This window comes from Coenobita brevimanus, chromosome 24 (genome assembly GCF_032717465.1).
Source record: "Coenobita brevimanus isolate Jiangsu-jjx chromosome 24, ASM3271746v2, whole genome shotgun sequence".
NCBI classification, from domain to species: Eukaryota; Metazoa; Arthropoda; class Malacostraca; order Decapoda; family Coenobitidae; genus Coenobita; species Coenobita brevimanus.
Window position 1 is genome coordinate 13,766,445 of NC_136977.1, and position 25,006 is coordinate 13,791,450.

The 25,006-nt window shown below is 43.5% G+C and overlaps 1 pseudogene across 1 annotated transcript in view; it reads left to right on the forward strand.

Annotated features, from left to right (window-relative positions):
* Positions 1–223: 223 nt before the first annotated feature.
* Positions 224–25,006, forward strand: part of LOC145393497 (uncharacterized) — a 98,175-nt pseudogene continuing 73,392 nt past the window's right edge. The window contains exon 1 of the transcript XR_013896195.1: positions 224–300. The product of XR_013896195.1 is annotated as an uncharacterized LOC145393497 (transcript). The remainder of the gene's footprint in view (positions 301–25,006) is intronic.

Sequence of the window (25,006 nt, forward strand, 5' to 3'; positions counted from 1 at the left end):
TGCCCAAACGTTATGTTTTTTGTCCTCTTCTAATATTACGAAAAACAGTAATTTCTAGCATTTTAATGATTCCTTAATCTACATAATGTGCCTAATATGAGACGTTGTATGAATTTCATAAGAAATGTCTTCACTTTCAGAACTTTGTTTATGAAGTGACTTGCATAGTCTAGTGTGCAGCTCTCGGGATGAGTGCGAGGCAGGCATGGGAAGAGAGGGAAGATGGCGACACACGCGGCGGCAGAACGTTTGTAGCGGCTAAGGTGGTAGAATGAGGCCTCTCTTACAGTGACCAGTATGGTAAGATACTAATTTAATTAAGTCTAACAGCTTTATCTCGAACGTCGTTTTAAAAGGTTAATACGTAATAGGAATTCCAGTTAATGTTGGGTACATGGCCCCATACCAAAGCTCACGACGTTAACTCGAAATTAGATTAATGTAAAGATGCTCAGTCGGTTAAAATTGTAAGTAGGAAATTAGGAATCACCATTAACGGCAAGAAAGTAGCAGATCATACGACCGTGTGTTTGACTAAAATATCCTGTGTCAACCCTGTCAACCCAACAACTTTCATTAGCCCAGTGTTGTTTAAATTGAAAACTGCTTTACCACAGAAGATTAGCCTGTACATCACCTGGGAAACTGGCAAGAAATGTGTGATTATCATAAGGAAAAGCCACAATGAAGAACCCCAGAATAGCTTCGACAAATTTTGACAATCAGCCAGCATCGATAAAATTCTCATTGACCACAAACTCACAGAGCTTTTTTTTTTTTTTTTTTTTTTTTTTTTTCTTTCTAACATACACTAAGTAGTAGAAGCACCCTACCAAATCAGTTCTTCCTGATAGTCTTTTATATTTTCCAGGTACCGGTAATTTTGGATTTGGTAAATCAATGTTTCACCTAAAATTTCTTTCACCCATTGTTTTTTGTCACGTTCCCTCTGCCGTACCATCTGTTTCTCAGGTGTAATGATGGACACCCAACATAGGTCCTGGTCATCTTTTAGTATCTCTTCGTAATTGTACTTTTTAACCTAACCTATCTATCTATCTATTGTCAGATGCTTTAATCCTGTAAGGGGTGGTCACATACAAATCGTCTCCCTCTCTCATATACCTTTCCACTCCATCCCTTCATCTCATCCTTGGCCTCCACCTCACTCATGTACACTCTCCTCGTTAGTCTTTCTCTCTCCATCCTCTCTACATGGCCAAACCACCTCAGTGTATTTCTCCTAACACATTCTATCACATCCACACCACAATGCTCCCTCACATATTTGTCAGTCTATCTCTCCATGTAGCCTAACTCCACATGCTCCTGTCAAATAACTGCTCTCACTCTTGTGTCCTTCCAACAAGGTCCAAGCTTCACTTCCATATGTAAGAGCTAACCTAACCTACCATTTTAACCAAACTTAACCAAGATTTGAGTACTGTATTTCATGGCATATAAGATGTGTCAAGTGGGGTTGGTGGAGGATTAGTGCCCCTCCCTGTAAAACAATTAACTCTAAGCCCTTGGCCACCCCGTTTGGGATACATGGCGTCTGGCAATGAATGAATGAAAAATAAGACGCTGTAGTGTGAAAGACAGACCCTAATTCTGGAAGGGCAGCTCTGAGAAAAAGTTTGTTCCTACCAAGTCTACAGAAAGGTTGCTTGATATGAGTTGTTTTAACTCTAATACACACTCACCTTTCAGAATGTATGTTCACCACTGTTGATCAGTCATTGGTTTCTTAATTTTTATATAAAGGAACATTACAAGAAAAGAAAACAGCCTCTTCCTTACAAAAAGTTATTTTGTTCCACAACGCCATGTTGATTCCGTTTATGAACTGTCTGATTTTTTTTCATACAGTACTTTGAGAATTAATGTTCATCTCCATTAAAGTATAATTAATATGTATCAGTATATAAAGATAAACATTATTTTTCTTTAAATGAATTGAAAATTCAATAAAATTTTCTTCTTTCATTCAAGAAAATATAAAGGTTAGGTTATTATAAGAAGAAATACACTTTACCTCAAAATCAGTTGCTTGTATGTTTATTAAAATTACAAAGCACAATTTTTTTTTTTAAAGTCAAGTACAGTGAATATTTACTATTTTATTTACCCTAAATTCTTAAAAATGTAGCCCTTGTCAGATATGTAGTTAGCATCTCCAATGTTATGGTATTTTCCCACATTCAGTCGACTCAGCACAATATGAGACTACTGTAAGTTACCCTAGATGTCTCTTTACCTGTACACAACACATTCACTTCCTAAGCTGAAAAAATATGCTATAACAAACAAACCAAATGAAATACGACACAAGTCTTTTCTGCCCACCTGACCGACAAAATACAAACCGAACATGCTCTTGAACACCTCTTTGTTGCCATCACAAATTATACATTTTCACTTACCTCTAGATATCTCTACAGGAGTATAAAAATGAAGCACTTGTATATGCACACAAAACAAAAAGCAAATTACATGGCTTTACAACTGAAGTTCACTATAGTGAGACTGTTTGGGAACAGGGTACACAGCTGTCTTTACCCTCTTCTCACAATGTCAATCCTTCACTGTCAGCTGTTTTTACCTCACAATATCAGCAGTGAACAATGCATACATAACTGTTCAGAATTTACCAAAAACATTCACCCCAAAACATGAGTACAGTATAGTAGTAGTTGTTCCCTTGGCAGTCTGGCCAAACAGCCCCGAGTGCCTTAGGAAGACCATGGACGAGACCGGGCTTTCCCACAGAGCTCTCAAAGAGTGTATGTTGTGTTGTTGGCGTAGGTGAAAGATAGGATTCAGAAGGGTGGATGTCAGGAGGCCGTGGATGCAGCTGTGTGTTGTCTTTAAGTGACTGAATGGAGCGGCGAGTGATCTGAGTGTGGATATGCTTTTGGAAGCTGGTCTGTGGTGGGTGAGGGGGGAGAGATGACAGTATTTGTGTATGGTATCGTGTGCTGGGTGTTGTTTTGATGTTCCTTGGTGTGGGTGGATGTGCTGCCATGTACTGTAGTGGATGTTGTGGGTTTGTGGAGGCTGCAGCAAGAAACTGGGTGCCTTTCATGTCTAGGTGATCCTTGACTTTGAGGACTTTGGTTTCTTGATGTAGGTGGTCTATGGGTGTAGTAGCTGTGCAGCCTGTGATTATTTTTAGGGCCTTGTTCTGTATGGTCTGTAGAGTGTTGTAGTGTGTTTCAGTGAGATTAGAAGCCCAAGAAGGGCTTGCATAATTCATCACTGAATGTACATTATATATTGTTTGTGTACTGTGGTGGTGGTTTCTTTGTTATGTCCAAATGTTATATGGGCAAGTGACCTTAAGGGGTTGAGTTTTGGTGCTAATTAATCTTTCATGTTTGTGATGTGTTGTTTAAATGACATTGATGTATTGTATGTTACACCAAGGATTTTGTGTGTGTGTGTGTGTGTGTGGTAGGGGAGTGTTGTTTATGGTGGGGTGTGGAATGTGACTGTGTTCTGCTGTCCAGTTTGTTAGAAGGGTCACTGTAGATTTGGCTGGGGATATTTTGAGCCTCTTTGTGGTGAACCATTTTTGTAGTGTGTTGAGGTTTGGTTGGGGGATGTAAATGGTGGGATTGGGATTTTTTTTTTTTTTTTTTTATGTGATTTTTTTTTTCTAACCCTGTTTTTACCTTTGGGGATTCTCTCAAAAGAGTACCGTATTGGGTCTTTTTTCCTCCCTCTTGCTGCAGTGAGTCCATTAGGCATGATTATATATCACTGTTCAAATAAACAGACTTACAAAATTGAAAATAATAATGTGAATGGGAAGTGGGAGTAAGGCAGTGCAACACAGGCTAGCACTTCAGGGTATGGGGGAGGTTACTCACACTGTCAGATGCTGAAGAAAGTTGCCAACTTGTCTTTTATATTTTGTCAAATTAGGATCACAGTCATTAAATTGAATCATGTTACTGTGTATTCAAAGAGGAGTTTAGCTCATATGTTAACACTGAGTATAATTACATTTAGCAATTGTTATTATCAAAGAGCCTTCCTTCCTCTGTTTTTTAATATGTGCCTTGTAACAAAAGGCAATCGCTGGTGCCAGGCTTGATCAAGATCAGTACAGGAAGAGTACAGGCCAAGCAGACTTGATGCATCTGCACAATACACATCCGTCACATTCTCTGTCTTCTTCATTTTTACTGTATTTAGATTAAAATAAAAAATCCATTTTGATTTAATTCGTGCTTCTTTCACTCTGATTCAAATCGATTTAAATCATAACAACCCTGGTGTGCAGCTGTGTTTGCGTTTTGATTTGCACATGTAAACGTTATGTCGTCCGGATAGGAAGCAATGTGTATTTGTGATGTGTGGGGTTTAGGTATGTTGTGCATGTATTATAGGCTAAAGAGGGTAGGGGACATAACAGATCTTTGGGGGACGCCGTTTGTGAAGTTTCTGATGATCGATGACTGAGCGGAAAATGTTGCATGTGCACATCTGCCTGCTAAATAGTTTGCCAGCCATCTTTATGTGTCATTGTGCATGTTTATGTTGAATATTTTGTTTGTGAGGTTGTGGTGGGGGATGGCATCAAAAGTTTTGCTATTGTCTAGTGTGACTAGGAGTGTTGTGAGTGGTGGCCCAGCTGAATTGGTGCCATCAAAAACTCTCTATGTAAGGTCCGTAAGAAGAGTGTTTATGGAGTGTAGCAGCCTAAAACCCCATTGTGATAGGCCTAGGGGGATGTGATGTGTAACTCATTGTAGTACCATTTGTTCAGTGACTTTAGAGGGGGTGCAGAGGAGTGTGATGGGTCAGTGTGAGGAAGGTAACGTAGGGTCTTTGTTGGGTTTGGGGATAGTGATGATAGTGCCATGCTTCTAGATGTTGGATATTATGTAGTAGTAGTAGTTGTTGTTCCCTAAACAGTCTGACCGAAGAGCCCCAAGTCCCTAAGGAAGGCTGCGGCCAAGATTGGGGTTTCCCACAGAGCTTTCAAGGAGTGTGTTGTGTTGTTGGCGCAGGTGAATGTGTGCAGTGCAGTCTTCCATAATATGCTTAATAGTATGGGGTGCTGTGTTGCATCCAGGACAGGCATCAGCGACGGAGTCATCAAGCCTCTTCTGATAACTCAAGAGGGCTGGATGATGCCCACATCTCATCCTGGCCAGGTGGACCCTTTCCTCACGAGGGAGATAGGGTCCAGAAGGGTGGATATCAGGAGGCCGTGAATGCAGCTGTGTGTTGTCCTTAAGTGACTGAATGGGGTGGCGAGTGATTTGAGTATGGATATGCTTCTGGAAGCTGGTTTGAGGTGGGCAAAGGGGGAAAGATGACAGTATTTGTGTATGAAATCTTGTGTTGGGTGTTGTTTTGATGTTCCTTTGTGTGTGTGGATGGGCTGCCATGTAGTGTAGTGAATGGTGTGGATTTGTGGAGGCTGCGGCAAGAATTTGTATGCCTCTCATGTCTAAATGATCGTTGACTTTGAGGACTTTGGTTTCTTTGTGGAAGTGGTCTGTGGGTGTACAGTAAACCCTCACTTTATCGCGGGGTTATGTTCCAAAGGCACCAGCGATAAGCAAAAATCCGCGATGTATTGACGCTACCCCTAAAATGCCTATTTACAGGTATTGTCTCTGTTAATATGAAAAACCAGTATGGGTACTCACTGATGATGAATGAGATGAGGATGAACTGAAGATGATGAAGATCATGAAGTTCAGTACAAGGTGTACAGTATACTGTACAGTATTAGTTGTGCAGCTCTTGAGAAGGCGCCTATGACGACATTTCTGCGGGCGGTGAGTGAAACGTAAGTGTAATGTAATAGTACTGTACTGTACTGCTTGCCCTAAAATGCCTGTTTACTACTACTAATAAGAGAAAACAGTAAGGATACTCACCGATGCAGAACGAGTTGAATTGAAGATGTACTGTAGCTGTGCAGCTCTTGAGAAGGCGCCTATGACGACATTTCTGCGGGCGGTGAGCGAAACGTAAGTGTAAAGTTACTGTATTGCTTGCTAACTAATAAGGACATGAAAAATCACTGAAATTAAGAAATAACAAAGAAAATGAATTGTACAGTACTGTACGGGTACTCATGGATGATGAGTTTGATTGATGATCATGAAGTAGCTGTGCAGTACGATGCTGATGATGATGATGATGTACTGCACAGCGAAGCAGAGCGTTTACAGCTCTTCAGAGGGCGCCTCTTCGTCAGGTGCTTCAGGTGATGCAGGTGCTTCAGGAGGTGCTGCTGCTGCTGGAGATGTAGGTGGAGTCTTTTTCAGTGGCTTGAGGAACATGGTGATGGGGAGTTGTTGCCGTTGTTTCTTCATGGTATTGAGGAGATTTCTGTACGACAGAATGGCTGTGTCAGTCGCATTGGAGAACTGCACAGCGCGAACCATGTATGGATCCCACTTCTGAGCCATCAGCTGCAGGTCGTTTGCGGCTCTTACCACGTCAGACAGGCGCTTTAATGTTAGACCCTCCTCCTCTTGTGCTGGATCTGTCGGCTCCTCGTCCTCCCCTTCGCTGGCTGACTTGGCTAACTCTGCCAAATCCTCATCTGTCAGGGTCTTGGAGTGTGCGTCAATGAGGTCATTGACTTCCTGGGGCGTGATGTCAGCAAAACCTTCACCACCGAGGATCTTCGCCAGCTTGACAGACTTGTTCACTGCAGAGTGGTGAATTTCTTCGGGGGAGAAGCCTTTGGAGTCGTTCACACACTCGAGCCACAATTTTTTCCAGCAAGCATTAAGGGTTTCCTTCTTCATGTCCTGAAACGCCTTCTTGATGATGAAGAGACACGTCCCGATGTTGAAGCTGCGCCAATAACTTTTCACAGTGAAGTCGTCGTCCCTGTCCATTGCATCCACCAGGTGTTGAAGAGATCCTTTGGTGTAGAGTGCCTTGAAAGCATGGATCACTCCTTGGTCCATAGGCTGGATGATAGAGGTGGTGTTAGGAGGCAAAAATTCAATCTGCACTCCCTCGTAGTGCAAATCAACAGGGTGGCCACCAGCAATGTCCAACAACAGCAGCACCTTGAACTCTAGTCCCTTGTCACTGAGGTATTGCTTGGCCTGAGGGATGAAGCACTGATGAAACCAGTTGGAAGTCAGCAGCTTCGTAATCCATGCCTTGGGGTGGCTTATCCAGTGGACTGGCAGCACGTTCTTGTTTTTGTTCTTGAGAGCCCTGGGGTTTGCTGCCTTGTAGATGAGGCCTGGTTTCATCATGAAGCCAGCAGCATTGCCACAGAAGATAAGAGTAACTCGGTCCTTCTGTGCTTTAAAGCCAGGTGCTTTGGCTTCCTCCTGCATTATGAATGTCCTGGACGGCATCTTTTTCCAGTACAAGCCAGTCTCGTCCATATTGAAAACCTGTTCGGGCTTGTAACCCCGTTCCTCTATGATCTGCCGGAACGTTTCCTGGTACTTTTCCGCAGCTTCACTGTCCGCCGATGCAGCTTCCCCGTGCAAAGTCACACTCCTGATTTGGAACCACTTCTGGAACCGGTCAAACCACCCTTTACTGGCATGAAATTCCTCAGGCTCTGGTGCTGTAGATGGTCCTGGTTGCGGCTCTTCGTCGTCGTCTCCTTCGGCGCCCTCTGCTGCGAACTGGTTGTACAACTTCCTGGCCTTCTCGCGGATGATGTTGCTGTCCAGCGGGATGTTTTTCTTCCGGCAGTTGGTTATCCACAATGCCAGGGCCGATTCCATCCTTACTATGTGTTTGTTCCTGCCTGTAGACACCCTCTTAGCATTCTGGCAAAATCTTGTTGAAACAGCGCTCTTGATTGTGTCCTCATTCTTCTTTATGTACCGCACTGTACTTTCGTTGATCCCGTAACGGCGTCCGACTGCGACATAGCTTCTCCCTTCCCGCAGCATGTCGAGAAGTTCAGCCTTCTCCTGCAGCATCATAACCTTCCTCTTCTTGACTTCCTTGGCACCAGAAGGCTTAAAAGATGCAGGGGGTTTGGGTGGCATTGCAGGGGCTTCAGAAAACCAGGAGAAACCGGCAAAAACAAGTGGTGAAAGGCTGAAGTGGGCACGGTGATATAGCTGAGGCAGGAACACGCGGTAAACTGGGAGGTGCGGTATGGTGGTGCGGTGAAGTCCCGCTCCTTTCCTTGAGGATGGCGCGTCGGCAGCAGCCAATCAGCGGCAAGTAAAAATGTACTGTAAAGCGTGTTTCGATTGGCTACTGGTAAGGCTCCAGCCAATTGTGTGCCACCTACCAATGAGTCTGGGTATTTCCTCATCCCACGCCATGATTTCGCTTGTATTTTATCAAATATATTAGCCGATTTTTAATTATTATTTTAATTAATACAGCTATTAATATTTTAGAATAAATAAAGATGTAAAATACCATAAACATATCCATTTCAGAATACAGTACTCTAATGAAAATAAAGATGTAAAATATGTACTGTACCCTAAAAATAGCCGTAGTAGGCTTTGCGGAAACCGCGATGAGTCGGGGTTTCCCGCAATGTAAAAATAGTTAAGTTCCAATGAAAATTCCGCGATAAAGTGAACCGGCAATATCTGAACCGCATTATAGCGGGGGTTTACTGTAGTAGCTGTGCAGCCTGTGATTATTTTTAGGGCATTGATTTGTAGAGTGTTGTAGTGTGTTTCAGTGAGGTTAGAAGCCCAAACAGGGCTTGCATAATTCATCACTGAATGTACAGTATATATTGTTTGTGTACTGTGGTGGTAGTTTCTTTGTTATGTCCAAATGTTGTATGGGCAAGTTTCCTTAAGCCGTTGAGTTTAGGTGTTAATTTATCTTTCATGTTTGTGATGTGTTGTTTAAATGACATATATGTACTGTATGTTACACCAAGGATTTTGTGTGTGTGTGTGTGTATATTTACCTATTTGTAGTATACAGGAAATGAGCAGTGCTCGTGTTTTCCTGTCTCCATGTCCAGATTTATCTAGTCCACTTTTACACACATGAATGTTTTTCTCCTGCACCACCTTTTTGTCTAAGTCATCCAAATATTTATGTATTTACCTAGTACTTTGTACCTAATTGTGATATACATGAAATGTGCTATGCTTGTGGGTTCCCATCGCTGTTTCTCAGTAAGTCAAATTTAACTTTAAACTCATTTAAGTTTTTAGACTGGATGATCTCTTTGTCCAGGCTATTCCGTAAGTCTATACTTCTGTAAGGAAAGTTATATTTCTTGATATCCTTCAAGCAGCTTGACTTTTTCAGTTTCATTCTGTGTCCTCTTGTTGCTGTCTTATCCCATAAAAACAGATCTTCTTTAGCAATTTTATCTACTCCCACCATAGTCCTGAACACTGCAGTCATGTCGCCCCTCTTTCTCCATTCCTCTAAGGAAGGCAAATCCAGCTTTTCCAGCCTCTCTCTCTGTATGACAGATCTGCCAGACTGGGGACCATCTTGGTTGCTGTTCTTTGTATTCTCTCAATCTTGTTTATATCTTTCTTTTTATGTGGGGACCACACTACCACCGCATATTCTAACCTGGGGCGGATCATGGCCACTATCAATTTTTTCATCATCTCATCCATATAATGAAATGCTACTCTTATGTTAGTCAAGAGTTTATACGGCTCTCTTACTCTCTTGTTAACCCCTTAAGCACGGGCATGTTGGAGGTGGTCTGTGCACCTCACGCGGGGATATTCAGTTATTAGTCCTAGAATATTATAATTATATATGCAAATGGCACATACCTTCAGCTTTCCCCTGGGATGTTTGTTGAGCCTTCGTTGACTACCGCAGGACTTGTGGAGACTTCTGAAGTTGGGTAACGAAGTCTCCACTTTACACTTTCCGACACTACGTAATATGGTTACCACTGCCTGATATTATAACTACAAACACTATTCTATGAATTTCAAGTAGTTTGGAATCCATACTCCAAAAAAAAAAAACACTGTGAATGCAATGTAAATTACGAGCGCATACGAGCTTTCCTCCCGTGCTGGTTTCCTGATGGTATTCTGAGGCGGAGCTGTCATCTATTATTTATAAACACACTCACACTTTATATTCCTAGTACATTATTACACTTATATATTTATACAATATTTATCTATAAGTTCCTTGCAGTACTAGTAGTTTATTTTCACTCCAGGCATTCATTTTCTCGTGTATACTAGCATAGAGAGCGAAGCTGTCACTTTCATTTTCATTACTTTTACTTTCACTTTCATTACTCATAGTATATATACTCGTATTCGTATATTACTACTTTACGATATTTATCTATAAGTTTCTTTCAGTACTAGTAGTTTATTTTCACTCCAGGCATTCACTTTCTCATGTATACTAGCATAGAGAGCGAAGCTGTCACTTTCATTTTCATTACTTACACTTTCACTTTCACTACTCCTAGTATATATACTCGTATTCTTATATTACTACTGTACTTATTAACATCTCTGTTCACATTCTCTATTTTATTTACATTATTTACATTTCTGTTTTACTTATACTTTTGTGCACTGTCACTTGCAGTAACTTATAAAACTATTTTCCACTGTTCAGTTATACAGTAATCCCTCCACTATCCGACGTAATAGAGCCAAAGGCATGTCCGGATAGTGGGCACCAGCCTCCTGGACTTGTACTTATGGGCCCTAACTCAGAAAAACACCTATACAACTCCCTCTGGACATGCATAGCACCTATTTAAGACCTAAATCACACCAATAAGGCACATAAAAGACTGAAATAAATGCAAAAGAACCAAAAAATGAGGTTTTTAGGTAGGTTTATACAATATTAAACATTCTGGGTACTTACAAGTCCCTGGCTCCTGGACTGGTAGTTATGGACCTTAACCTAGCCTAACTCAGAAAAACACCTCCCTGCTGCACATGCATAGCATCTAAGACACTACATATTCACACCAATAAGGGACATAAAAGAGTGAAATGAGGTGTTTGAGGTACAGTATAGAAAATATAGTACAGTACAGTATGAAACATTCTGCCTACTTACAGCAAGTCCATGGCCATCTCGATGAATAACCACCTCCTCTCAGACTCTGACAGTAAGAAGGATTTCCTGAAGCACTTGCATTACACTGTTCATGAAGTCTTGCACTTAACTTAGTCATTCGCACTCAGAAGTCCATTCTCTTCACACTGCGCACTCTTGTCTTACTTATGCTCCATTGTAACTTAATAAGTGTTGCACTCTGCACTTTAAATCATTCCACTCATAAAACCATTTTCAAAACAAATCACACAAGTTTATTTACATTAAATTTAGTCCAAAAATTGTTTGTCTTTTCACTCAAATTTCTAATTTCTTTACAATACTGTATGCACTGTTTTTCTTTCACTGCACAACACTAAATTCCTGTGTGGTCTAGTGGAGAAGTTCTTGCTGTTTAATCACTGTCAGAGTCTGAGAGCATCGCTGGGAGGTGACCTAGGGGTGCGTCGCTGGGTCGTGGTGATGGCATACCCACTGCAGATGACTCAGAAGATAGACGCAAACTCACGTCGAGTGGTGACTCCACCGTGCCTGATGTGCTGGGCTGTGGCTTGGAGCATGAGGGCCTGTCTTGGGGAGGCAACAGAGTGGAGCTAGGGCTGGGCATAGCGGGGATCATGGGCCTGAAAAAGCTGTCAATCGTTGATTGACGCAAGGAACGACAATTCTGACGATTTATGATGCGCTGCCTGAGAGCATGCACTTCCTCCACAAGTCCCAAGGGCCCCATCTCCCTGTCGCAGTCCGGGTGTTCCAGGTAGTCCAGAATGAACTCAAGGTGTTCCCGGAGTGCGCTCAGCTTGGGGATGGCTGGAGTTGTGTCATGCTGAGAGGAGTCCGCATCATCGTCGCTGTCCTCGTCGGAATCTTCAAGCTGGGTACTGGTACCTGCAACTGAAGATGCGATCTCGATATCAGACAGGGTCTGATACCCAGGATTGCCCTCGTCGTCATCCAACCACTCACGCACTTCGTCCACATCAACATCGTCGCTGTGCACACGTAGACGTGCATGGAAATCATCCACATCAAAACCTAGGAAATCGTGCTCCACATCCGTTCCGAGAAGCAGACGAGACCAACCATTTTCTAGAGTCTTGACAGGGATTTCCTTCCATGTACTGGCCCAGTTGTAAATGGCAGACTTGATGTTGTAGCGGTGAATGTTTTCCAAAGTCCGCTGGCCTTGCGTGTCCCGTCGCTCCCTGGGCTCGTCCTCGTCCTCGAGAACAACCATCACCTCATCCGGGAACTTCCGTCGGTATAGGCGCTTCGTTGCCATGATCACTCCTTGGTCCATTGGTTGGATGAGAGCAGTAGTATTAGGTGGCATAAACATGCACCTAATGCGGCCATTCTCAGCCACCAAGTCCTTGTCACACGGGTGGGCAGGGGCATTGTCGAGGAGAAGGAGGGCCCTTAACTTGGTCCTGTGGGATTCCCAGCTTCTTTGTCTGGTAATGTATGGCGTCCTTGACGAAATGACAGTGGAATCAGTCTTTGAAGATGTGGGCTGTGAACCATGTCTTTAAGGAATGGTACCAGACGACAGAAAGGACATCCATCACCCCACGAAGACACCGAGGCTGCTCTGCACGGCCAACAATAACGGGCTTAAGCTGGTGCATGCCGTTAGCATTGGCACAACACAAAGCAGATAACCGTTGCTTGGAGAGCTTGCGGCCAGGTACACACTTCTCCGTCTCCTTGGCTAGAGTGTTTGTAGGAAAAGAGCGATAGAATGAACCAGTTTCATCATCGTTGTATACTTGACTGAGAGTGAGGCCTTGCCTGTCGATCAAGCCCTTCACCTTGTGCCGAAACTCCTCTACTCCATCCTCGTTAGCGTCCAAAGCTTCGCCATGAGGCTTACGGTTGGTAAGGCCATGTCGTAACTTGAACGCGAAGAGCCAACCCTCGGATGCCTTGAAGTCTAGGGCGTCGTGAAGCCTTGCGAACTTCTCAGCAGCAGCCTTCAGCTCTGTACCACATACCATCACACCAGCAGCATGTTGCTGTCGATACCAAATCAACGTGGAGCGGTCGACTTCAGCAGACTTGGGAGTAAACATCATCTTCCTCTCCACGTTGCGTTTGCTTTTTTTTTTTTTTTTTTTTTTTTTTTTTTTTTTACGTGTCCAACTCAGGGCAAAGGCTTCAGGGCCTATTTCTCGGAGGCAGTGACCTATCACAAGGCCCAGTAGTCCTCCTACACCTCCACATATTCACCACTTCGGCACTAACACCCACCATCCATATAATACATGCTAAGGCTGTCTCATACAGGATTGGTGTATTGGTATTAGCGGGAGTATTTTTACGACATATCGGTGAGTCATCTGGTAATCAGGAAAGGCTGCATTTAGGAAATTCAAATCCTGAAACTGTTCCCTGCCCCAGCCGGGATTCGATCCTGAGTCCATTAGGAATGCAGGCCGCCTCTCTACTGATTCAGCCACTGCCTCCCCCTGCATGAGTTTGTCTCGGGATCTCTTAATATCAGACAAAGTAGATCGGGCCAGGTTGAACACACAGAGGATGCGTTACGAAGACCATCCCGCATCTACTTTCTCCAATATCTCCCGCTTCTTCTCCAGAGTCAAAACCACTCTTCCTCTTCTCAGGTGGTGGGGCCATCATCACACACATGAAGGAGAGGCACGAGAGCAGCAGGAGTGCCTGCAGCAGGTAAGGCACCACCACAAAAGCGAGCACGTGGGCAGCCATGACGACGAGCGTTCACTCACGACAAGAGACGAGCGGAAAGTGGGGAGGATGCAGGGGCGCTCTAGCAGAAGTCGGAGGAATGATGCACCACAACAAAGCTGTCCCGCGCCGCGTGCGCCAAATTCAAATTATAGGCAGGGGGGGGGGAATCCCCCCCCCCCCGAATTTTTTTTGAGGTTTTCAGACCATTTTGGGAATATTGGATCCCAGGACGATTATGTCGGGAAAGTGGGCGTCCAGAGAGTAGAGGGATTACTGTATTTACATTCATTGCTTTCACTTGCTGTTTGCACATTATTTACATTTCAACTTGCACTGTTTAACTTACCAGAAAGATCGTAGTCACACTCTATCATTTTCATTGATAAATTAGCCAGTTCACGTTCCACACCACTCACTTATCCCTTTACCTCTTTCCACACGAGGTTGAGGAGGGGGTAGAGGTCACAGGGCCCTTTGCATGGGGCTAAAAAGGGGTGGAATTTGACAGGCGCGAATTCAATGTGCTTTCACCATGAAAGACGACAGTAAACTGAATACAGTGTGTGGTTGCCTGCCTAGGGGAAGTGCAGTGCTGCTAATCTCAGCCTGGTGACAGCTGCTAATATATACACTATGAAATGATTGGCAGGATATCTAGACAATGCATAATAAATGAGGTAGTTCCAGGTGAATGTAAATATCACTTTGGCTTGTCCCTTCCCTCCTTATATATATTTTTATTATGAGAATAGATTATACGACATATTTCAAGGGGAAATAAACAGCGAAAATTAGCGAACAAGTGCACGTGAGGTGTTGTCAGGTGATAATTAGCCAATTCCAGGTGTATGGCAATATCACTTACCTTATTTCTTTTTTGTATATATTATTTGGTATAAGAATAGGGCATAGGGTTTATTTCAATGGATGAAATCAGTGGAAAATTCCAGGGAAGATTTACTTAGCGTAGCACGGCTGGGCAGGCAAGAGGAGAGGGTAATGGAGGGGAGGTAGGGAGGGGAGTCAAGAATGTGGAGAAATGGCTACATTGTCAACAATGGATGGGAGTACAAATGAGATTAGGAGTGCTGACTAGTGTTGGACATTGGCAGTACCGATAGATGATACAAGCCACCACTTGAACGCCCGGGCAAATTCAAAATAACACAGAATCACAAAAGTGACGCCCCGCGGTGTGATCCCTTGCTCCCAAGCGTCACAAAAGTGACGCCCCATGGTTAAGGGGGTAATGTGTTTTTCAGGTGACAAACTATCTTGGACCAGCACTCCCAAATCTTTCTCTTCTCTCATTTTTGTGATTAATTCATTACCCAACAAATAATTTCGTGAAGGCCTCCTGGTACTTTTACCCATTTCCAATACTTTACATTTCTTTACATTAAATTTCATTTCCCACGTGTGGCTCCAATCATGTATCCTATCCAGATCCTCCTGCAGTATTTTACAATCCTCCTCAACCTCTACCTTCCTTAAGATCTTCACATCATCAGCAAACAGACTTGCATAACTGTTCACTCCATCTACCATATCATTTACATAAATCAGGAACATTACTGGCACCAACACTGAGCCTTGAGGGACTCCACTTGTTACTTCCCTCCATCCAGACATCCTATCCTTTATTACTGTCCTCATTTGTCTGTCTCTCAGAAAAGTCTCTCATACATTTCAGGAGTTTCCCCTTCAGTCCTCCTATATATTCTAGTTTCCACATTAGTCTCTTATGAGGTACCTTGTCAAAGGCCTTCTCTAAGTCTAAGTACACACAATACACCAACTATCTCTCTCCTGTACCACATCAATCACTCTTGAGTAAAAGCTCAACAAGTTGGAAACTCATGACCTTCCACTTCTGAATCCAAACCGACAATCACCCAAAATATTCATCTATTCTAGATACTTTATCCATCTGTCTTTCAGGATTCTCTTACACAGATTTGTGACCATGCTGGTTAGAGACACAGGTTTATAATTCAGGGGTTCTTCCCTGTTTCCTCCCTTATAAATTGGTACCACATTTGCCCTCTTCCATTCTTGTGGCACTTTCCCCTCTTCCAGAGAACACACGATTAAACTGTGAATTTTATCCGCCAGTTGTTCTCTGCATTCCTTCAGTACTCAGTTAAAAATTCCATCAGGTCCTGGGGCTTTCCTTACATCTTGAGTTTCCAGTAATTTATACACTTCCTGTACCTCCACTTTTATATCTTTTATCACTGGTACATTTCTAATCACTCTTTCCGTTTCCAAAAACTCTTTTTCATTAGTGAAATCCGATTGGAAACATTTGTTCATTATTTCAGCTTGCGTTGCTGCATCTTTATAGACCTCTCCTTTTACATTCAGTTTGGTGATTCCTTCCTTTTGTTTCAGTTTGCCATTGACAAATCAATAAAACAGTTTGGGTTCATCCTTGCATTTGTGTATTATACCTTTCTCAAAATTCCTATCTTCTTCTCTACGTATTCTTGTGTATTCATTTCTTGTTCTTTTATATTCTTCCTTTGTTCTGTTGTTACCTCTCTTTCTCCAGTTGTTCCACGCCTTGTCTCTCTCCTTTTTTGCTATCACACATGTCGTCTGCATAGGAAGCTATGTGTATTTGTAATGTGTGGGGTGTAGGTACCGGTATGTCATGTATGTATTGTAGGCTAAAGAGAGTTGAGGACATAACAGATCCTTGGGGGACGCCGTTTGTGAAGTTTCTATGATCGATGACTGAGCGGAAAATGTTACATGTGCACATCTGCCCACTAATAGTTTGCCAGCCTTCTTTTTGTGTTGTGCATGTTTATGTTGAATATTTTGTTTGTGAGGTTGTGGTGGGGGATGGCATCAAAAGCTTTGCTATTCTCTAGTGTGACTAGGAGTGTCGTGTGTGGTGGCCTAACTGAGTTGATGTCGTCAAAAACTCTGTGTAAGGTTGTAAGAAGAGTGTTTTTGGAGTGTAGCAGACTAAAACCCCATTGTGATAGGCCTGGGGGTGTGTGAGGTGTAACTAATTGTAGTACCATTTGTTCAGTGACTTAAGAGGGGGTGCAGAGGAGTGTAATGGGTCAGTGTGAGGAAGGTGACGTATGGTCTTTGTTGGGGTTGGGGATAGTGATGATAGTGCCATACTTCTAGATGATGGGTGTTATGTAGTAGTAGTTGTTCCCTAGGCAGTCTGGCCGAACAGCCCCGAGTCCCTAAGGAAGGCTGCAGCCGAGACCAAGGTTTCCCACAGGGCTCTCAAGGATTGTATGTTGTGTCGTTGGAGCAGGTGATTGTGTGCAATGCAGTCTTCCATAATGTGCTTAATAGTATGGGATGCTGTGTTGCATCCTGGACAGGCATCAGCGGAGAAGTCATCCAGCCTCTGCTGATAACTCAAGAGGGCTGGATGATGCCCACATCTCATCCTGGCCAGGTGGACCCTGTCCTCATGAGGGAGATAGGATCCAGAAGGGTGGATATCAGGGGGCCGTGCATGCAGCTGTATGTTGTCCTTAAGTGACTGAATGGGGTGGCGAGTGATTTGAGCATGGATATGCTTCTGGAAGCTGGTTTGAGGCGGGCAAGGGGGGTGAGATGACAATATTTGTGTATGATATCGTGTGCTGGGTGTTGTTTTGATGTTCCTTCGGTGTGTGTGGATGGGCTTCCATGTAGTGTAGTGGATGGTGTGGATTTGTGGAGGCTGTGGCAAGAATTTGTATGCCTCTCATGTCTAAATGATACTTGACTCTGAGGCTAGGTTAAGGTCCATAAGTACCAGTCCAGGAGCCAGTAACCAGAATGTTTAATATTGTGTGAACTTACCTCTCAACCCTCGTTTTATGCTTTTGCATTTATTTCAGTCATTTATGTGCCTTATTGGTGTGATTTGGGTCTTAAATAGGTGCTATGCATGTCCAGAGGGAGCTGTATAGGTGTTTCTCTGAGTTAGGGTCCATAAGTACAAGTCCATAAGCTGGGGCCCAATATCCGGACAGGACCAGTATCCGGACCTGTCTATGGCCCTATTACGTCGGATATTGGAGGGAAAACTGTGTATATATACAGTAATCACTCCGATATCCGGATCAATAGAGCCATCGGTAGGTTCGGATATTGGTTTTGTCCGGATATTGGGCCCCAGCTTATGGACTTGTACTTACGGACCCTAACACAGAGAAACACCTATACAACTCCCTCCGGACATGCATAGCACCTATTTAACACCCAAATCACACCAATAAGGCACATAAATGACTGAAATAAATGCAATAGACACATAAAATGTGGGTTTAGAAGTATGTTCATACATTAATAAACATTCTGGTACTTATGGACTCTAACCGAACCTAACCTAACCGAACCTAACCGAACTCTGAAAAACACATTCCTACTGCACATGCATGAGGTAAGTTTAGTATGGAAAGAAGTACAGTATGACACTTTCTGGTAAGTATAGTATGGGAAAAAATACAATATGAAACATTCTGGTAAATATAGTATGGAAAATAGTACAACATGAAACATTCTGGCTACTTACAGCAAGTCCCTGGCCACCTTGATGAATAACCGCCTCCTCTCGGACTCTGACAGTAAGAACGATTTCCTGAAGCACTTGCACTACACTCTTCCTGAAGTCTTGCACTGAACTTAGTCACTAACACACAGAAGTCCGTTCTTTTCACAGTGTTCACTTTAGTCCAAATAATGTTCCATTAAATGTAAGTGTTGCACATTAACTTTTCCCAAATTTTTTTAAGTTTCCAAAGCCAAAACAAAGAAGGTTAGTTACGTTAAATTTCTTTTCTACTTAGTCTTTTCTCCCAACTTGAAAACCTTAACACAACACACCGTTTTTTTCACTGCACAACATTCAAAATTCCCATGTGGTCTAGTGGAGAAGTTCTTGCTGTTTATTCACTGTCAGAGCCCGAGAGTATCACTGGCAGGCGTCCAAGGGGTGCATCGGTGGGTAGTGGTGATGGCGTACCGACTACAGAAGACTCTGAAGACAGCCGCAAACTCACGTCGAGCGGTGACTCCACTGTAGCTGATGTGCTGGGCTGTGGCTCGGAGCATGAGGGCCTGTCTTGGGGAGGCAACGGAGTGGAACCAGGGCTTGGCACAGCGGGGGTCACGGGCCTGAAAAAACTGTCAATCGTTGACTGACGCAAGGACCGACGATTCTGGCGATTGATGATGCGCTGCCGGAAAGCACGCACTTCCTCCACGAGTCCCAAGGGCCCCATCTCCCTGTCGCAGTCCGGGTGTTCCAGGTAGTCTAGGACGAACTCTAGATGTTCCTGGAGTGCGCTCAGCTTGGGGATGGCTGGAGTAGTGTCCTGCTGGGCGGAGTCTGCATCATCATCGCCTTCGTCGTCGGAATCTTCAAGTTCGGGACTGACACCAGCAACCGAAGACGCGATCTCGATATCAGACAACGTCTGATACCCAGGATCGCCCTCGTAGTCGTCCAACCACTCACGAACATCGTCCACATCAACATCGTCGCCGTGCATACGTAGCCGTGCATGGAAGTCATCCACGTCAAACCCTAGGAAATCGTACTCCACATCTGTTCCGAGAAGCAGACGAGACCAACCATTTTCAAGAGTTTTCACAGGGACTTCCTTCCATGCACTAGCCCAGTTGTACAGCGCAGACTTGATGTTGTAGCGGCGAAGGTTTTCCAAAGTCCGCTTGCCTCGAGTGTCACGTCCTTCCCTGCGCTCGTCCTCGTCCTCGAGAACCACCATCACCTCGTCCAGGAACTTCCGACGGTACAGGCGCTTTGTTGCCACAATCACTCCTTGGTCCATTGGTTGAATGAGAGCAGTCGTATTAGGTGGCAGAAACATGCACCTAATACGGCCATTCTCAGCAACCAAGTCCTTGTCGCACGGGTGGGCAGGTGCATTGTCGAGGAGAAGGAGAGCCTTTACCTGGTCGCGAGGAATTCCCAGTGTCTTCGTCTGGTAATGTATGACCTCCTTGACGAAGTGATGGTGAAACCAGTCTTTGAAAATCACAGCTGTGAACCATGCTTTCAAAGAATGGTACCATACGACAGGAAGGACATCCATCACCCCACGAAGGCACCGAGGCTGCTTTGCACGGCCAACAATAACGGGCTTAAGCCGGTGCATGCCGTTAGCATTGGCACAACACAAAGCAGATATCCGTTCCTTAGAAAGCTTGCGGCCAGGTACACGCTTCTCCGTCTCATCGGCGAGAGTGTTCGTTGGCACCGAGTGATAGAATAGGCCAGTTTCGTCAGCGTTATAGACTTGACCGAGAGTGAGGCCCTCCCTGTCGATCAAGCCTTTCACCTTGTGCCGAAACTCGTCCACTCCATCCTCGTTAGCGTCCAATGCTTTGCCATGTGCTTTACGGTTAGTAAGGCCATGTCGCAACTTGAACGCGAAGAGCCAACCCTCGGATGCCTTGAAGTCTAGGGCGTCGTGAAGCCTTGCAAACTTATCAGCAGCAGCCTTCAGCTCCGTTCCACGTACCATCACACCAGCTGCACGTTGCTGTCGATACCAAATCAACGTGGAGCGGTCGATCTCTGCATACTTGGGGGTAAACATAACCTTCCTCTCCACGTTGCGTTTGCTTCTCGACGAGAAGTCAGCCGTGTACTGCATGAGCTTGTCTCGGGAATGTTTGATATCAAACAAAGTCGACCGGGCCAGGTTGAACTCGCAGAGAATGCGAGAGGAAGACCAACCCGCATCAACCTTCTCCAATATCTCCCGTTTCTTCTCCAGAGTCAACACCACTCTCTTCCTTTTCTCAGGAGGCGGGGCCATCATCACACACACTAAGAGTAGGGCAGAGAGCAGCAGGAGGCCTTGCAGCAATTACGGCACCACCACAAAAGCGAGCACGTGGGCAGCCATGGCGAAGAGCGTAGGTCTTGTCGCGGTGAGAGACTGGCGGGAAGTGGGGAGGATGCAGCGGCGCTCTATCGGACGTCGGAGGAATGACGAACCAAAACAATGCTCTCATGCGGCGCGCGCGGCAAGTTCAAATTACGGACGGCAAAAAATCGATTTTTTTTCCAATTTTTTTGGATTTTCGGACCATTTTGGGAATGTTTGATCCCAGGACGATAAGGTTCGGTTAGTGGGGATGTTCGGATATTGGGCGTCCGGATATTAGAGTGATTACTGTATATATATATATATATATATATATATATATATATATATATTTATATGTAGATAAATATATACACAGGTAAGCCCTTAATTCACGCGAGGGTTACGTTCCCAGACCCTTCGCTTATGTGGGAAATTCGCGTATATGTTCTGCCCTTTTGTGCACATAATTATGCATGTCTGCTAAGTATATTACATCAGAATAATACTGTTTATGCGCTACATACACCTTATAAACTAGCATAAAGTATGAAAAACAACAAAAATGTAATTTAACACTGAAACCTGACAAGCACAGGCGTAGGTGGAGACCTCCACCTACGCCTGTGCTTGAACAGTCTGGTGCACAAGCCCTCACTCCTCCCATATGCTACATTCTGCCTTCTTTATTGTCCAAACAGTTGACTCATTCACCCCAAACACACAGTTCCAAGCCAGTTCACAGGCGTAGGTGGAGACCCTTCAGCACAGTCTAGTACACTCCTGTATGCTGCGTTCTGCCTTCTTTATTGTAAGAACAGTTGACTCACCCCAAACACACGGTTCCAAGACAATTCACCATGAAGTCAAGTCACCATCAAAACATGGACGATTTCCTGTCATTCTATAAATATGCTTGTTATTGATTAATTAATACTTTAGTAGCTAATTTTCAGGGGGATTTTATAACTCATATAAGTAAAAAACTAGTGAACTGTACTTGCTAAATAAACTGGTATGTAAATAAATGACGGGGAATCGTCCTGACAGAGAATTGTCGCCAACATTCCTCCATTAAGTTTGTCCAACACTTTAACTTTCTCTGTCAGCAACGTCACTTTACTAGTCCGTTTTGGTGTGTTACCACATGCATCACTGGCACTACGCTTAGGCTCCATGTTGGCAGACAAGGGAAGCAATCACTGGAAGGCAGAAAAATAAGCCACAAATAACGATTCGCAAGTCACGCATATTTCGACCGTCAGATTCAAACTGACTGTGGTGTGTGGTAGACTGACCTCCCACACACACACACTCACACCGCTTGCTGGTGCAGTGGTAACGCTCTCGCTTGCCAACTGGTGGACGGGAGTTCGCGCCTCGCTCAGGTTGCTATAAGTTTCACTGACGAAGTGGGTGGTTACTGTCCCCCTTGAGCAAGGGGACGGGTGTGTGCGTGTGTGAAGGTCACAGCCTTGCCCTTAGATCGGACTATATGAGCTCTCAGCTCCCTTCCGGGAGGGTAAAAGCTGACGATCACAACCATCAAGTGATCCTGACCGACCCGGTGAATTACACACACACACATATGTATGCACACGGGCAGAAGGTAGGCATTTTTATATTTTATTTATTTCTCTTGTATATTAAAATTATTTATTTGAATACTTTAATTTTATGTTTTAATTATTGTACGAAAAATTCGTGGATAATCAAAATCGCGAGAAAAAAGTTCGTGTGAATTAAGGGCTTACCTGTATATATATATATATATATATATATATATTTATATGTATATAAATATATATATATATAATATATATAGATAGATAGATGATAGATACACACATACATACATACATATATATATATATACACACACACACACATACATGAGTGTGTGTGCGTGTGTGCAGTGAAGTCGCCTAAGATGCGGCTAATTGGTTTGGACCGAGCCAGTGCCATAGAAAACCATGCCATACAAATAACTATACTTATGGGGAAAATGCAATTTGGTTCTGTACATTCGCCCATTTTCACCCCTCTTTTCCCTATTTTTCCCCACTTTACACACATACACAATCAAGCAGTCAGTCAAACAAAAGTGACAACCCACCTTAATCACTTCCTGTGTTGGTCCAATTCGTCTCCAAGAACAAAACAAAGATTATCACACCATTACCGGCAGCGTTACTCACATTCAGTCAATCATTGCAACAACACAATAATCACATTTGCATAACGTTTGCCTGGTGCTACATGATGTATACAGTACTGTAGTATGATGCTTGGCTGAGAGGTGATGATAGAAGTGGGACAGACGTGAATGAGTGGAAAAGACAGGGATTGTAAGGGGTGGCGGGACTGTGCAGCTGGACCTAAACAATGCTCTGCGCACCAGGGCTGTCATCTTGCCTGAGACTAGCGACGGTCGCCTTGCGCGCGCCTGGCACTTTGTACGAAATTTTCCGATGGTCATATTATTATAATGGGAAATTCATCGTAAATTGGATTTTGGGGTGTAACTTTTTTGTTATTGGTGTAGCGAATTTTCATATATCAGTTCAACGTATAACAAGTAATGACTGTACAGTACGTACGTGACTCCGACGACAATAGTGCTTAAGTGGATGGGGCAGGGTTGGGGGTTCTGAGGCAAGGGGCGCGATTCAAACCTTGCTGCGTCCGCCCGATAGGTATAGTTTATGCTTATGGTTCGTTTTGGGGCGTCTGGCACCTTGCCATGTCATACAAAACTGTGCCATAGAAGCACGTGCCATAGGCAACTTGACCGTATATATAGATAGATATATATATATATTTATATGTATATATAGATAGATAGATAGATATATCTATATGTATATATGTATATATATATTCACACGTACGTACATACAAGGTATCCTGGGAGTTAAGCCCAAAACTTAGGGAAATGATAGATTAGGGAATTCTAAGCCAAAAATGTTAAATGAACATGTGTCCAAATTTCAACTGTTATGGAGCTACAATTACTGATGACCTTATGGACGAATTGTGATTGAGAACATTTTCACCCATAAGTCCATCAGTAATTGTAGCTGTGTAACGATTGAGATTTGGACACATGTTAATTTAACATTTTCTGCTTAGAATTCCCTCATCTATCATTTCCCAAAGTTTTGGGCCTAACTTCTGGGACACCCTATATATATATATATATATATATATATATATATATGTGTGTGTGTGTGTGTGTTTATATATACAGGTATATATTTATACACAGATATATATTTATACACAGTCAATCCTTGAGTAAAGTACAGTTGAGTATTACATGGTTTAGTAACGCATTTTTGTTCTGACGTGGTTAGCATAATGCAACAGGTCATAACCAACACGGGGGGAAAACTCATACTTACGCGAGAAGCCAGTTGGCTTGGCAACACAGTTTGAAAGTTGCACATGGTGATGTCATCTGCAAGACTCACCGTGATTGGCCAGCCTATATCCTGGTACATCCACCTTCGATGACCAGGTCAACATCGTTGATTCAGCCCTAGCCTTCGAAAGATTTGGCTTTGATGTTGAAGAAGGAAGTGCAGGAGCAGCAACATCTCATCAATGACAACAGCAACATTAGGGGTGGGGGATGGGGGGATAGTGCCGTGAAGCTATGCATCAACAGCATACGGATACCCAGCCTAACATTTGTTTTTGTTAATGCTATTTTAGTACCATTCATATTCTTAATTACATTAGTTATATCTCTTTCAGTATTTTATCTGACGGTGGGTATAAGTAGGGGTAATTTACATGGGGTAGGGTGGTATGAAGGTATAAAAGTGAGAGTTTGGGAAATCACTAGAACACATTGTACTGTTACATGTGCAGACAGTTTGTTTGATTAACATGTGTTTGAGTACCATGGTGCTTGCCCTGTCCCTGCTGTCCGCATTACTCGATGCTTATCTGTATATTGTATACAGTCTGGTCTTGTTATACGACTATTCATTTTGTGATAAATCACTAGAACAATAATTCAGAAGTTATACACATTTTTGGAATAACTTAAAAATTGGTCGTGATTTCACTAGAACGATATTTTTGACAGCCACCTCTGAGAATCTTGTGCGGACACAGTGATAACACACAATCCGACAGTAAGATGTCATAGCCAAGATAGCCAAGTGTTTACATTCTCTGTATCATCTGCCTTTCATTGTATTTTGCACTTGAAAGGCCATTGAAACACTATTGCTATCACCAAGTAATGCTGCAGGTGCCGGTGCTTAAGAAATAGTGCAGTGTGCAGTATTTTTTTTTCTCTCTCTCCATGAAATACTGAAACTTATGACTTGGGAACTGTAGCAGCCCACGGCCTCCCTATAACGGGGCCTCCAGTCAGCTGAGAGAAGCAAGATGGCTGCCCATTGTTTACA